At 42.4% G+C, this 15,427-nt stretch overlaps 2 long non-coding RNA genes across 2 annotated transcripts in view; one reads left to right on the forward strand and one right to left on the reverse strand.

Moving 5' to 3' along the window:
- The window catches only part of LOC309614413, a 22,439-nt gene extending 12,534 nt beyond the window's left edge, over positions 1 to 9,905 (forward strand). The window contains exons 8-11 of the long non-coding RNA XR_014236155.1: positions 1,108 to 1,218; positions 1,853 to 1,988; positions 3,761 to 3,815; positions 6,503 to 9,905. This is a non-coding gene — a long non-coding RNA (uncharacterized lncRNA). The remainder of the gene's footprint in view (positions 1 to 1,107; positions 1,219 to 1,852; positions 1,989 to 3,760; positions 3,816 to 6,502) is intronic.
- LOC309614416 overlaps positions 7,728 to 15,427 on the reverse strand; it is a 21,595-nt gene continuing 13,895 nt past the window's right edge. The window contains exons 3-4 of the long non-coding RNA XR_014236162.1: positions 12,117 to 12,330; positions 7,728 to 7,824 (exon numbers count right to left, since the gene is read on the reverse strand). This is a non-coding gene — a long non-coding RNA (uncharacterized lncRNA). The remainder of the gene's footprint in view (positions 7,825 to 12,116; positions 12,331 to 15,427) is intronic.

Genomic DNA, 15,427 nt, shown 5'->3' on the forward strand with positions numbered 1-15,427 from the left:
TACCATGCCTATCTTAGTCATCTAATAAAGAAGCTCTGCACTACAAAACTGAAGGAAAACAGAATGGTGGGGAGGTATACAAATATTTGCAGGGTGGCCCTGAGGTGGCTTCCCACACTGGGTGTTCTGTTCCGTTAATCCTGGTGCAAGAAATAAGATGCGACAGTCACATGGATATCTATATGCCACGCTTGCTTGTCCTCAACTGGCCCTCCCTGTACACAGGTGGGTAGTCAACTTTCAAAACAGCCTGATTTTCTAGTGAAGCATGTTAGAGCTCAAATACAGGCTCAAGCTACTTACTGCATCTCTGTGTTCCCTTCTTTACTATAGGGATATGTTCTAACATGGCAGTGCTGTTACATGGGTTAAAAATAATAATATATAGAGATATCTCACCCCAATGTGTGGCATTTGTTAGTCTCTCAAAGGTAGTTATTAATAAAATTCGTAACACTGAGTTCCCCGGGTCAGGAAAAACTAGCATTGGTAGAATCTGAACATCGTAGTATTTGCAAGGTTATTTCTATGTCAGAACATGTTTGTTCAATCATGATCGTCCCTGCCCTCCTTATCTACAAACATATACATACTGGAGATATTTATAGACTACTAGGTATATAAAATCATTTATGCAAGTTGTAATTGTGCAATCACTGAATAAACAGTAGATGAAAGGAAAATGTGACGTTCTGAAAGCTGGCTTTAATTCTTGGCTTTTTTTTTTTTTTGGCTGCGTTGGGTCTTCGTTGCTGCGCGCGGGCTTTCTCTAGTTGCAGCCAGCGGGGGCTGCTCTTCGTTGCGGTGCGTGGGCTTCTCTTTGCGGTGGCTTCTCTTGTTGCGGACCAGGGGCTCTAGGCATGCGGGCTCAGTAGTTGTGGCTCCCGGGCTCCAGAGCACAGGCTCAGTAGTTGTGGCACACGGGCTTAGTTGCTCCGCGGCTTGTGGGATCTTCCCGGACCAGGGCTTGAACCCGTGTCCTCTGCACTGGCAGGTGGATTCCTAACCACTGTGCCACCAGGGAAGCCCTAATTCATGTTTTATCTTATATTCATTAAACTGTTTATTTACTTGTCTACACTCTCCTCTCTGTTGATTATCTTCCAGGCACACATTTCCCTTGGGCAACATCAGATGAGAAAGCGATCGCTTTTCCATTGCAGGCGAAACAGAGAAACAGGAAACCCAAAGGCAACGACTTGCTTGGAGGCCTCCAAGGTACGCACGGCAGTGTCAGAAGTTGTGTGCACCTCCACACCCCACAACTACTTTTAAAGCTTTGATGTAGAAACGTGCAGTACCTACAATGCTCCTGAATTTCTGTATAGCAAATAGAGCTATCGTGCACTGATGCAATTGCCATACATTTATAGAATTCAACAATTGCATTCAACAAACTATGTCAAATACCTACCAAGTGCTGGGCACTTGGATACAAAAAGGAGTACTCATCAGTGCTGGCTGGCCCCAAATGAAGACTAGACACACACTTAAAGGACCAGAAAAGCAGGGACACCATTACAACCCCTCTTGCCCACCAAAGGAGACAACCAGAAAATTCAGAAAAGCTATTTTTGACATGTACATGTTTTTGTCTCTTTGAAAAATATAACTTTTCATTTTAGTTTGATTTTTAACTTTTATTTGGTTATGGGTCTTGGGATAGTGTGTATTATTGTTCAGGAAACACACCTCTCCCATTCCTGCTTTGGATGGAATATACTTCCCTGACCCACTGACTTGGACTCAGTCATGTGACTTTGTTGGTAATAGGCTGTTAGCAAGCAGGATGCAAGCAAAGCCTCAGAACGTGTTTACACCGCGGGTCTTGCTCTTTTTGCATGTCCAACAGTGCCGTGAGAAGAACATGCCTGTTCATTCAAGGAGGATGAGAGACACCTAGAGCAGACCCTGATGTAACCCACACCTTGAAGCCCAGCCCAGACAGTCTAGATCATCTGAAAACCAGCCAATTTGCAGATGCTTTTGTGAGATTAAATAATTATTGTTTCAAGCCACTGAGCTTTGGGTGATTTGTTACATGACATTAGCATGGCAATAGCTGACTGATGTAGGCCTCATAATGCTTATAGGTCTTAATCTGTCCATGGGCATACCATGACAGATACTAAATTACCACCCCCCCCACAAAAAAAGTAATTAAAAAAAATGCTTCAAACACTTGCCTTACTGATTTGTTACGTAAATCAAGGTCAGTTATAGCCTTTCATGGACTAAATGAAACTTGAGGTCCATAATGTTTAAATGAAACAGCATATGGTTAAAAAATAAAAGAGGTATGAGGCACTAGATAAAGCCTTCATTTCCACAAATGCTTCATTCCTAAAACTTTGTTCACTCAAAGAGATACTGGTTGTACTCTTGTGTTCAACCCTGAAGATACAGTACTAAGTATTAATAACTAACCCTTATCAATTGCTTACCAGGTACTGGGTTTTGTTTTTTGGTTTTTTTACTAGTATTTTTTTTTTTTGAAGTATAATTGATTTACAATGTTGTGTTAGTTTCAGGTGTACAGCAAAGTGATTCAGAGATATATATACATACACACGCATATATATACACACACACACACACACATTTCTTTTTCAGATTCTTTTCCATTATAGGTTATTACAAGAAGTTGAATATAGTTCCCTGTGCTATACAGTAGGTCCTTGTTGTTTATTTTATATATAGTAGTGCGTATCTGTTAATCCCAAACTCCTAATTTATCCTTCTTCCCCTCCCTTTCCCCTTTGGCAACCATAAGATTGTTTTTTTATGTCTGTGAGTCTATTTCTGTTTCGTAAATAAGTTCATTTATATCATTTTTTTTAGATTTCACATATACGTGATATCATATGGTATTTGTCTTTCTCTGACTTACTTCACATAGTATGATAATCTCTAAGTCCACCACATTGCTGCAAATGGCATTATTTCATTCTTTTTGATAGCTGAATAATAGTCCATTGTGTGTGTGTGTGTGTGTATATATATATATATATATATGTGTGTGTGTATATATATATATATATATATGCCACATCTTCTTTATCTATCCATTCATCTGTCAATGGACACTTTGGTTGCTTCCATGTCTTTGCTATTGCAAATAGTACTGCTATGAACGCTGGGGTGCATTATCTTTTTGAATTAGAGTTTTCATCTTTTTCTGATATATGCCCAGGAGTGAGACTGCTGGATCATATAGTAACTCTATTTTTAGTTTTTTTAAGGAACCTCCAAACTCTTTTCCACAGTGGCTGCACCAATTTACATTCTTACCAACAGTGTAGGAGGGTTCCCTTTTCTCCACACCCTCTCTGGCATTTATTATTTGTAGACTTTTTGATGTGGCCATACTGACCGTGTCAGGTGATACCTCACTGTGGCTTTGATTTGCATTTCTCTAATAATTAGCAATGTTAAGCACCTCTTCATGTGCCTGTTGGCCATATGTATGTCTTCTTTGGAGAAATGTCTATTTAGGTCTTCTGCCCATTTTTTGATTGGGTTGTTTTGTTTTGATATTGAGTTGTATGAGCTGTTTGTATATTTTGGAAATTAAGCCCTTGTTGGTCGCATTGTTGGCGAATATATTCTCCCAGCCTGTAGATTGCCTTTTCGTTTTGTTCATGGCTTCCTTTGCTGCTTCCTTCTTAATGCTTTATCTACAATTTATTTAATCCTCAAAACTTAATGTAGTACTTACTATGTTTACTACGTAGTTACTATGATTATCCCTATGTTGCAGATGAGAAAATGGAAGAAGCAAGAAGATAAGTGACTTACCCAAGCTTCCACAACTTGTAAGTGACAAAGCTGGGATTCAAACCTAGGCTGTCTGGTTTCAGAGCTCACACTCTTACCCACCCTGGAAAGACAGACATGTTGACAGGGAATTTGCAGAGTAAAAGGGGCAGCAACCTTAATGAACAAGACAAGTCAATAATTACAAACCATGGGCAGGACTATTATTGAAAAGAACAGGAAACTAGGGTTAAGAATAATACAAACTGGGCTTCCCTGCTGGCACAGTGGTTAAGAATCCGCCTGCCAATGCAGAGGACACCGGTTCAAGCCCTGGTCCGGGAAGATCCCACATGCCACAGAGCAACTAAGCCCGTGCGCCACAACTACTGAGCCTGTGCTCTACAGCCTGCGAGCCACAACTACAGAGCCCGCGAGCCACAACTACTGAGGCCCACGCGCCTAGAGCCCGTGCTCTGCAATGAGAGAAGCCACCGCAATGAGAAGCTGGAGCACCGCAACGAAGAGTAGCCCCTGTTCGCCACAACTAGAGAAAGCCTGCGTGCAGCAACAAAGACCCAACACAGCCAATTTAAAAAAAAAGAATAATAGAAACTGTTTTAGACAGGTAGCCAGAGAAGTCTTCTCTAGGTAGGGGAAATTGCTGGAAGGATGAATATGATCAGACCAAAAATGGCTGAGAGAAGACTGTTCTCCAGAGAGAAGAGCGGAGGGGTTAGTCTCGAGTCAGTACACAGTTTGGTATATTTTAGGGACTGAAAAATGGCCATTGCTTCAGGAGGCCAAGAAGGTGAGTGTGTCTCTTGCTCATTTCCATAGGACAGGGGTTGGTCAACAGATTTTTTGTAAAGCACCAAATACTAAATACTTTAAGCTTTGTCGGCTCTGTGGGCTCCGTCTCAATTACTCACCTCTGACGCTGCAGCATGAAAGCAGCTGTACACGGTAAGTAAATGGCTGAGCATGTCTAAGTTCCAATAAAACTGTATAGATGGACTCTGAAATTTAAATTTCAGTGTGACAGTTCCATAAACAGCAAGGATGTGTGTGAAGACACACAGGATAGTCAAATTTGGTGCATTTCCCATATATCAGGTAACTTATATTTGATACACCTTGGCCTTGGAACTCTGGTGAGTTCCCTGTCAAAGTATAAGTGATACCAGTAAAAGAGATAATTTTGCATAAAACTAGGAACTAGGCTATTGGGTTTTTTTAAATCATTCTATTAATCACGAGTCTCCAGAAAAATAGAATCAATAGGATATGTATGTATAGGAAGAGATTTATTATTAGGAAATTGACTCACGCCATTATGGAGGCTGGAAAGTTGCACAATTTTCTGTCTATAATCTGGCAGCCCAGGAGACCCAGTGGTGTAGTTCCAGTCTGAGTCCAAAGGCCTAAGCAACAGGAGTACCTAGGGCAAGAAAATCGATGTCCCCGCTCAAGCGGTGAGCCAGGAAGGGCTGAACTCTTCCTTCCTCTGCCTTTTTGTTCTATTCAGGCTCTCAGTGGACTGGATGATGCCGCCCCACTGGGGAGGGCGCACTGCTTTACTGAGTCCACTGATTCAAGTGCTCATTGCATCTGGAAACACCTTCACAGCCACTCCCATAAATAACATTTAACCAACACCTGGGCAACCCATGATCCAGTCAAGTTGACACACAAAATTAACCATTACAACCTGCTAAAGAGGAGCAAATGATAACGATCACCCAGGAAGAAGAAATATTGGCATTGACAAAGATAACATAAAAGAAATGCTCCATCTTTACAAAAAGGAAAGCAACAAACTAGTTAATGGGTGTCATTCATTCAAAGAGTATTTGAGATTCATCACTGCCCTAGAAAACTCAAATTGCCTAAAATCTTACAGGTCATATTATAAAAAACTGGACAGATGTTTTCCCAAATCTGACACAACAATCCTAAAAATTTACATCACCTAACCAGTAATGTGTTGCAAAGCCAAAAGAAACTTTTCCAAATCGACAGTAACAAATTTTGATCAATCCTGATGGTGGAAAGATTAAATCTTCTTTCTAGTAGTCTCTCTAAAGAAAATGATAATCCAAGATCACTGTCATATTAACAGGTAATCCAAGAGTGTGTAGCCAAAATATATAGGAAACGCACATTACAGGAAAAGTCAGGTAGTCAATAAAAAATAATATGAGGGACTTACCTGGTGGCACAGTGGTTAAGAATCCGCCTGCCAATGCAGGTAACACGGGTTCAAGACCTGGTCTGGGAAGATTCCACATGCTGCGGAGCAACTAAGCCCGTGCACCACAACTCCTGAGCCTGCGCTCTAGAGCCCACGAGCCACAATTACTGACCCCACGTGCCACAACTACTGAAGCCCGCGCGCCTAGAGCCCGTGCTCCACAACAAGAGAAGCCACCACAGTGAGAAGCACATGCACCACAACAAAGAGTAGCCCCCGCTCGCTGCAACTAGAGAAAGCCCGTGTGCAGCAACGAAGACCCAACACAGCCAAAAAAAAATAAATAAAAATAAATTTATTTTAAAAATAATAATAATAATAGGAAAAGTCAGGTAGTTAATAAAAAATAAAGATGGTATTTGGAGGATTTTGTGATGTCAGTGATATTTTCAGCTTTAAAAATTGGGTAATTTGTAGTATATTCTTTTATTCTAAATAAATACTAACTTTTATAACTTTTTTCATAACTTTTCTACATCCTTTCTCTTAAAGCCCCCAAATTTTATAACCTTCAAGGCCTACCAACCTGGAACCAGCTCTGATTAAGCATCTATTATAGGAGCCAGGCATATCTAGATGCTAGAAATACAACAATGAATGGAATAGACACTGGTGGTTTTAAAATGTCTACAAGAAAAGAATCTGAAAAAGAATATATATACGTCTAACTGAATCACTTTGCTCTACACCTGAAACACTGTAAATCAACTGTACTTCAATAAAAAGAATTTTTTAAAGTGTAAACATATTGGGGGAAAATATTCGGTGACACTCCCCCTTCACAAGGCAGAAGCCCCTCCCTTTGAGCTTAGGCTGGACCTCATGACTTGTTTCTAAGGAGTAGAATATTGTGCAGATGACACTGAGCAACATCCAAGACGAGTCAGAAAACACACTGTGGCTTCCTCCTTGCTCTTTCCCTCTGGAAGGCAACGGCCATGTCCTGAGAACATTCAAGCAGCATTATGGAAAAGTCCACATGGGGAGGAACTGAGGCCTCCAGCCAGCAGCCCTGTGAGCTCCATCTGAGAAGCAGATCCTCCAACTCCAGTCAAGCCTTTAGATGCTGGCGGCCTCGACCAACATCCTGACTATATCGTGACTACTTACAAGAAACCTTGAGCCAGAGCCACCTGTCCAGACTGCTCTCAGTGATTCCTAACCTCAGAAACGGTGTGAGATAAGAAATGTTTGTTATTTTCAGCTGCTGAGTTTTGGGGTAGTTTGTTACACAGCAAGAGATAAATAATACACTACCAAAAGTCCTGTTTTCATGATTCTTACATTCTGATGTTTGTTTAGGGGCAATGAATAAATGTTTTCTGAGGAAATGATGAATGACAGTAAATCAAATAAATGTATCAGATTACTACCCATTCATTCATCTATCGAATATTTACTGAGAAGCACCATATGGTTATCTGTGTTCTAGGCATCAAGCTAGAATAATAAACGAGAAAGACAGAAAACCCTCCCTGCAGGGAGCTTCCAGTCTGGTAGAAAACCAGGTTTTTGCCCTGTCTCTGATGTGAAGTGCCCTCACTGCAGGACACTGGAATGAAGCCTCCATTTCCCTGTTCCAGTTACATGCATTATCTGACATAATCCCCACCACAGCCCCCGCTCCCTCACCCACCTCCATTCTGGAGCCTTCCCTGGTCTCCCTTGCAACTTGGCCATGTAACACAGTTCAGGCCGGTGAAGGAGATCGCTGGGAGTTTTCTGGGCAGCTGTGTTGTCTCAAAAAGGAAAAGATGTCCTTGGTTCTACTTGCCTTCCTTTTCCCCGACTTGCGAGTAAAGCGGTTAGGCATCCTGCAAGCGTAAAGAAGAGAGAATCGCAAAGCTCTGACATTCTGGAGCCATTGAAACATAACAACTTCCTGCCTCTGGACTTCCTTTTAAGTGAGGGGAAAAACAACCTAAGTCTCTGTAGGCTTTTTGTTATGGTGGTTGCTACTTACAGCTGAAAGCATTCCCAACTGATTTAATGAAACTGAAGCAGAGAACGTTTAGATAGCCAAGGTCACAAAGCCAGTGGATGGAGCGATCAGAAAGCAAAACCAGATCTGATTGACCTTAAAATCCGTACCCTTAATCACGATGTTATACCGTCATTATGGTTCCCTCAAGCAAGCAAAAACGCTAGAGCAAATGTATGTGCTCCAAATAGAGTAACAAGACTATTTAATGTTGCCTCGAACTCCAGGACACTAAATCTACATGCCGACTTTAACACTTAATTGCAAATTTCTCGGAGGTCATGGAAAGTGCTAAGGAATTCCTTAATATTGATGATGATGTTGAAAATATGCTAACCATGTATATATCTTTTAGAAGAGTTAATAAAGATAGATCCTATTCCTTGAGGGTCCCTTCAGCAAAATATTTCTAGGGAATCTAACAATATGCCTCCTAATTCACTCCCATGATCTGTTTCTCTGTCAGACAAGTTGAGCCCATGCTCCCCTTTTAGAGATGAGAAAATTGCAGCTCAGAGAGGTGATAGGAGCAGGGTTAAACTCACTTCTGCCATAGCCCAGAGTCTACATCATTGCAAGGTAGGGGTAGAGTACTAAAATGTATCCTGTATGTGATAGTAGAATAAATGATATTGGATATGGCAGCAGCTCTGACAGTTTATACATGAATGAATAAAATTTGGGAAATACTCTAGTGGTAGATACTGAAGTGAAATAAAACATGGGTCAATTCCTGCTCTAGCCCCATCTAGCTGTGACATTACGTAAATCTCCCACTCTCTCTAAGCCTCAGTTTCTTCCTCTGTAAAATGGAGAGAATATTAATACAACCTCACAGAATTGTTCTGAGGACTCAATGGGGCAAAGCTGGTGGGCTCCAGGCAGGCTGTCCAGCTAGCCCTTGACAAATATTAGTGGTGATCATTATTTTCATTACCGTCCCATGCTTCTTCCCTATATGCAAAGGAGACAGTTCTGATCCTCGTATTTCTCCTCGACAGTTATGAGCGCTCTCAGTACTAGAAGGAATGTGTAGTAATCCGAGAGCAAACGATCTCTGCAAAAGCCATGTCCTGAATTTTGCGAACAACAATGTTTTCCGTGCCCATGGCATAGAACAAAGTGAAGACAGAACATGGTGAGGGTGCCTGGTGGGGAAAACAGAGGGTTTTGCTGCCCTGGCTTGGAGATTCTTTTTCTACCCCAGCCCTGTCCCCTGCCATCGCTTCCTTTCTTGTCCACATTGATCTAGTTCTCCCTCCACAATCTTGTCCTGCAGTTACATCAGCACTTGTTTTCATTTTAATATAATAGATCCCCGACCTCTCCCCATGAAAGTAGTGTCTTGGTTTACAGGGGAAAGATCCAACACAACTGGGGGTGTCTTAATGTCCAAGGAAGTATTCGAACATGGCCCCCTGTATTCATGTCCCCTGGAGTGTGGGCTGGCCTAGTGACTGTCTAGTAATAGAATACAATAAACATGGTAGAATATCACTTCGTGATTAGGTTACAGAGGACTGTGACTTCCACCTCTGCTAGCAGACGCTCTCTGTCGCCTGCTCAGCTTATACACTTTGACGAAGCAAGCAAGCTGTCATGTTGGGAAGCTCCACGCAGCAAGGAGCTGAGGGTGGCCTTTGACAGACAGCAAGAAAAGACCTGAAGTCCTCAGTCCAACAGCCCTTGAGGGAAGGAGTCCTACCAACAGCCACATGAGCTTGGAGGCAGATTCTTCAACTTAGCCTTCAGATGAGACCCTGGCCTAAACTGACACTTTGAATGCAGACTTGTGAGAGACCCAGCTAAGCAGAGTCCAGATTCCAATATACAGAAACTGTGAGACAGTAAGCGTACCTTGTTATAAGCTGCCATTTGGCGCAGGGTGTGTGTGTGTGTGTGTGTGTGTGATTTGTTACATGACGAATACAGACCCACCTAATCAATAAATAGGAAGAAGGGAAAGAGCTGGGTCGGGATCTAGTATCTCTGGATTCTGGCCACATTCTGCCACCCACTACATGAGTGATCTTAGAAAAGGCATTTCCCTTCCTTGCCTCAATTCCTTCTGTCAAAGGAGAGGGGTGAATTAAGGATTATAATTTTTTGTAGTTTTTCTCCTTAAAAACTAATGATGTTCTGCCCTGGGATCACTTTCTCCTTGGCAACAATCACAATTAGATACAAGCTGTCCTCGTGAAACAGGGGTAGGGTTTTAACTCACCTCAGGCCTCACCTGAACCACTTTATCCATTTATATTACCTGCCAGGCACGGCAGGTGAGGCAGTCATACTAGCAGATACCAAGTTGGGAAAAGACATACAAGACATTTCATGGGGGGGGAACCCACAGGATGGGAATACGATAAAGGAGCCAGAGGAAGCTGGGAGAAGAGTTAGACCACAACGCTTGTCTAACCCCCGCAGAGGAGAAAAGAAAAAAGAACAGGTGGGTAGGAGTAGTCTGAGCCTGTGGCACAATTCTAAGAAAGTTCTGGCAAAGCCACGTCTCCCAGAAATGAGCCTGCTTTAGTACCCCTGTCGCAGGCAGTCACTGGTAAGGAGAAACCTGGGGGAAATGTGGTCTTGGCACAAAGGTGGATTTCAGAGCAGGGCATCCGGACCCTCGGTCAATTACAGGCCCTGCTGCGGGAGACCCGAGAAGCACATTGTCATGGCTTCCACATCCCCCGAGGTTCCTTCTAGTCTAAAAATCCCACCCCAATGTGGGGCCCGCAGGATGCACGTGGCCCAGAGATGCATCTTGATTGGCTCACGGTGTTTAAAAACATTAGCTACAACGCCAAAACCTTCATCCACAGAAAAAAATGTTGATACACCGGACATCATCGAAATTTAAAACATTTGCTCTGTGAAAGACACTGTTGAGAAAATGAAAAGATGAGCCACAGACTGGAAGAAAATGTTGGCCAATCATATATCTGACAAAGGATTCGTATCCAGAATATGTGTTTGAAAACTTTCAAACTACAATAATAAGAAAACAAACCACCCAATATTTTTAAGTGGGCAAAAGATTTGAACAGGCATAAATAAAATATATACTGATGACAAATAAGCAAATGAAAAAATGTTCAACATCTTTAGTCACCAAAATGAGAGACCACTACAAACCTATTAGAATAGCTGAATTAAAAAAAAAACATATATCAAGTGCTGGCTTCATAGGACTGTTGTGAGGATTAAATAAAATAATGTGTGTTTGATACTTGGCAAATAATGCATCCCTAATACATGTGTTACTGGAAATTTCAAAAGAAAACTAAGAACCAGAGCTTTGCAAGAGAGGGTTAAAAAGAAGACAGAGGGACTAAAATTTGAATAAAATGTCAGTGGATAGGAGTTCACCTCAAAGGAAGTGATTTCCCTTCCTGAAAATTTCAAACACTACTGGGTCATCTGCCATTTTACAGGACAAGGAGGACAGTGTAAAAATGACATCACATTTACTAAACATTTGCTGTTCCTCAGGTACTTCACTCGGACTCTCATATTGCTAGTCCCACATTATAGATGTGGCTCAGAGAGGTCAGTGGTTTGCCCAAGACCACACAGCAAATGAATGGCAGAGCCGGAATTCCCAAGATGTTCCTTCTCTCCTCCTTACACAACGCTGCCTTCCCAACTAGGAAGTAGGAGCGGCAGCAAAGAGGGTGATGCCGCTCACTCAGGGGGACTTTCCCACTTGAACGTGCTTCCCGCACACACGAAATCCCTCCTCCCATCCCCCACCACCACCTTCCTGCCATCTGAGGTCCCGCCATTTCTAGTCTTATATTGGGTGCCTGCCCCGTCCACATCCCCCGCAGCCCGTTATATCAGTGTTAGCCAGTGTTATTTAACATGTTTCTCATTTGCATCCCCCCTATAAGGAATATTTTTAGACTGTTTTTTGTAATTACCCCCCCATGATATGTTAATACCACATATACACTATATATCTGTTCATGTACTGTGCATATTTCTGTGCTTTATCTATAAAAAGAGTATGATTTTTGAGAAATCGAGAAACTGTGTGATTCCCTGGAGGGCAGCTCTGTGCCCCTTGGGAACGTGGGTGTCAGGGGGAGCAGACCCAGCAGCACAGTATGAAACGGGGCTTACCTGGCGCCCGACACTGTTGTTAAGGGCTTCACACGCATCGGCTCATCCAGCCCTCTGCTCAGAGGCAATAGCTTCTGGGTTCCACCCAGAACTGGGAAGCTGCATAACTCTGGGGACCCTTCTTGAAGATGGAACACTTTGCTTTGCTTTCATTTTGCTCATCTCCAATCTCTCTCCATCTTTGTCCACTTCCAGGCTAGAAGCAGAAGTGATTCTAGGAAAGCAAAACCACAGGAGGATGTTGGCTTCTCTTCCAGGTGGCAAGATTACTCTTGATCGTCCCCACTGCCATCTTTTCCCAACTTTTAAAACCTGTTCTAAATTGTTCCTTTAATTTCAAAAGTCTTTCTGAGTCACTGTTTGCAGAGACGGATTTCGAGTCCGAAAACGTCCTGAAGCCGCCCTTTTCTAGAAATCATGATGACTAACCTTCACAAGCACTGAGCTAAGTTCTTTTCAGGGATTATCAAAATTTCATTTTTGCAACAACTGCCGTTTTACAGGTGAGAAGTGGAGGCTTGGAGAAGTCGGTTAATTCACCCCAGGTTACACGAGGACAAGTGGTGGCCAGCCCGGCTGCAAACCCAGGACAGACTGGCTCCAAGTGTAGGCTGCTAACCGCGATGAGAAGCCACCGCTTAATTTTAGTGTATCGCTTCCCTCCAAGTGCAGAGGAAACAGAAGTTGGAGATTTTTCAAAGTGGGAGGGGGTACCTTTGTGCTTTATATAAGTTTACTCTCCCAGCCACAAAAGAATACCCTGGTGCTGAGTAGTACAGACTTCTTTTTTTTTTTTAGTGATGCTTCTGATAACTGATTTGCTACCCAGCCACTTACTGCTTTTAGCAAGAGATTTCTCTCTTCCTACTCAATTACTATATTATAAAGTGACTCCCTCAAGGGAGAAACTTCCCAGTGAAGACAAGGCTGCGAGGGGAAAAGTTCATCCTCTTACACTTTGCCACGTGCCCAGAATCTTCGGACAGATCTGAATGATGAATTGTGTTTTCTACGTTGCTCAAATTCGCTTTTCCACATACCGTTCTCTAGCTTGGTTTGCATTGTGTTAACCTTGAATCTCTTCCTGTGTCCTTGGAGAGCTAAGTGAACATTCAGGGGTTTTTTTCCATAGTAAAAGGAAGAAAAAACTTTATGTCTATAATGATCTATAATGTTTCTATTCTATTATGTACAAAATAACTGGGAATATACCTTCTACTATGTACTTTATACAAATTACCTCTAATCCCTTCAACAGCTTCCGGTAAATGTCCCAACACCCAGTTTTAGATAAGGAATCTCAGAAAAGGGAAGTGACTGACCTGGGGCACACAACAGGGTGTTGAGAGAAGCAGATTTCAAGCTCCCCTTTTGCTGGTCCCCGGACTCATGTGCTTTGCAATATCACCATTTCCTGCACGTGGCCAGAATATCGTTCAAAACTTTCTCTTTCAGGCACCTTTGAAACTTCCAACAGAAGCCTAAAATTTCCATTTCTAACCCAATAAACCCCCACCCCCGCCCCGAAAAAAAAATTCTTGACATTCTCAATCAGTCACTTTTTTGGTTCTTAAAACTGGTGGGCAGACTTCCGGTTTCTGGTCCATCATGTAAGAAGCTTAGAAGTCACCTCTCCATCAAAGAAACAGGCAAAAAGCTGAACAAACTGAAAACAATTAACAGCTCTTCTTAGATCAGTAGAAGAAATGAGGTCACAGGGCAAACCACTGCCCCAAAATTGGGGAGACAGACAGTTGAATACAGAAAATCACCACTTATTGGACCATCAACCTTGGTGGAAGCCAGTGCCAGCCAGCATAGGGAAACCGGTATTGAAATTGATGAATTGCTGGAGGCTGCTGTGGACACATCTGAGAGTCAAAAACTCCAGGGGTACCCAGTCATGGGGGGATCCCCACATTTTGTTTTACTGGACCAGGTACTCACAGTGAATATTGGAGAAAAGTCCCCTCATTCTTCCAGCCGGGGAGGGGAAAAGGAAGCATTCTGAAATAGGCCAGACCACTCTGTACCTCTTAACAAGGTCTGCCCTCAGGAGAAACTTCTTAACCAGGACTTCACCTGCTGGGATTTTATAAGAACTTAACTGATTTAGGAGAAGGAAAATACCTAACTCCAGGCCCCTATAACTCTCCACGTGGAGGAAGGGAAATACCCAGCTTCAGCCCACTCTAGCCACCTGTCCCACCTTAGGGGGTGAGGAAGATGAACTGAGAAGCATTGGGGGATTCACAGTCCAGAGGCACAGGCTCGCAAAAAGACTGAGAGCTAAACACAGGACTACAAAACGCTTCCCCCCTCCCCTCCCACCTCATCACCACCTTACTAAAAACCTATAGCAGTTCCTTTTACTGGGTACATCATGTCAGGCTATCAGCAAAAAATTACAAGGCATACTAAAGAGCAAAAAACACAGTTTGGAAAGAGAGAGGGCAAGCATCAGAACCAGACTCAGATGTGGCAAGGATGTTGGAATTCTCAGACTGGGAATTTAAAACAACTATGATTAAGATGCTAAGGACTCTACTGGGTAGACAGCATGTAGAAGCAGATGGGCAATGTAAGCAGAGAGTCAGAGAAATTCTAAGAAAGAATGAAAAGGAAATGCTAGAGATAAGAAGCACTGTAACAGAAATGTTGTCTTTAATTGGTTTACTAGTAGACTGGACACAGCTGAGGAAAGCATCTTTGAGCTTGACAATATATCAATAGAATCCTCATAAGCCAAGAAGCATAGACAATGAAGACTGAAAAAAGAAAAAAACACAATGGAATTTCCAAGGGCTGTGGGAGAACCACAAAAGGTATAACATATGTATAAGGGGAATACCAGAAGGAGAAGAAAGAGAAAAAGCAACAGAAGAAATATTTGAAGCACTAATAACTGGGAATTTCCCTTAAATGAATGTCAGACACTAAACCACAGATCCAGGAAGCTCAGAGACATCAGGCAGGATAAATGCTATGTCTAGGCTACATCTTATTTCTTCATATTGTATAACTACATCTAGGCATATCATATTTAAATGGCAGAAAATCAAAAATAAAGGAAAAACTCATGAAGGAAAGGGAAATCGCCTTACTGATGGGCAAAGATAATGATGACACCTGACTTGCTAGAAACCAACACACAAAAGGAGTGGAGGGAAATACTTAAAGCGTTGAGAGAGAAAAAAACTGACCAACTGAGAATTCTGTTCCAGGCAAATTATCCTTCAAAAGTGAAGGAGAAATGAAGATGTTCTCAGACCAAGAAAAACTGAGAAGATTTGCTGCCAGCAGACCAGCCT

Source organism: Balaenoptera borealis (assembly GCF_965194805.1).
Source record: "Balaenoptera borealis genome assembly, chromosome: 16".
Classification (NCBI taxonomy): Eukaryota; Metazoa; Chordata; class Mammalia; order Artiodactyla; family Balaenopteridae; genus Balaenoptera; species Balaenoptera borealis.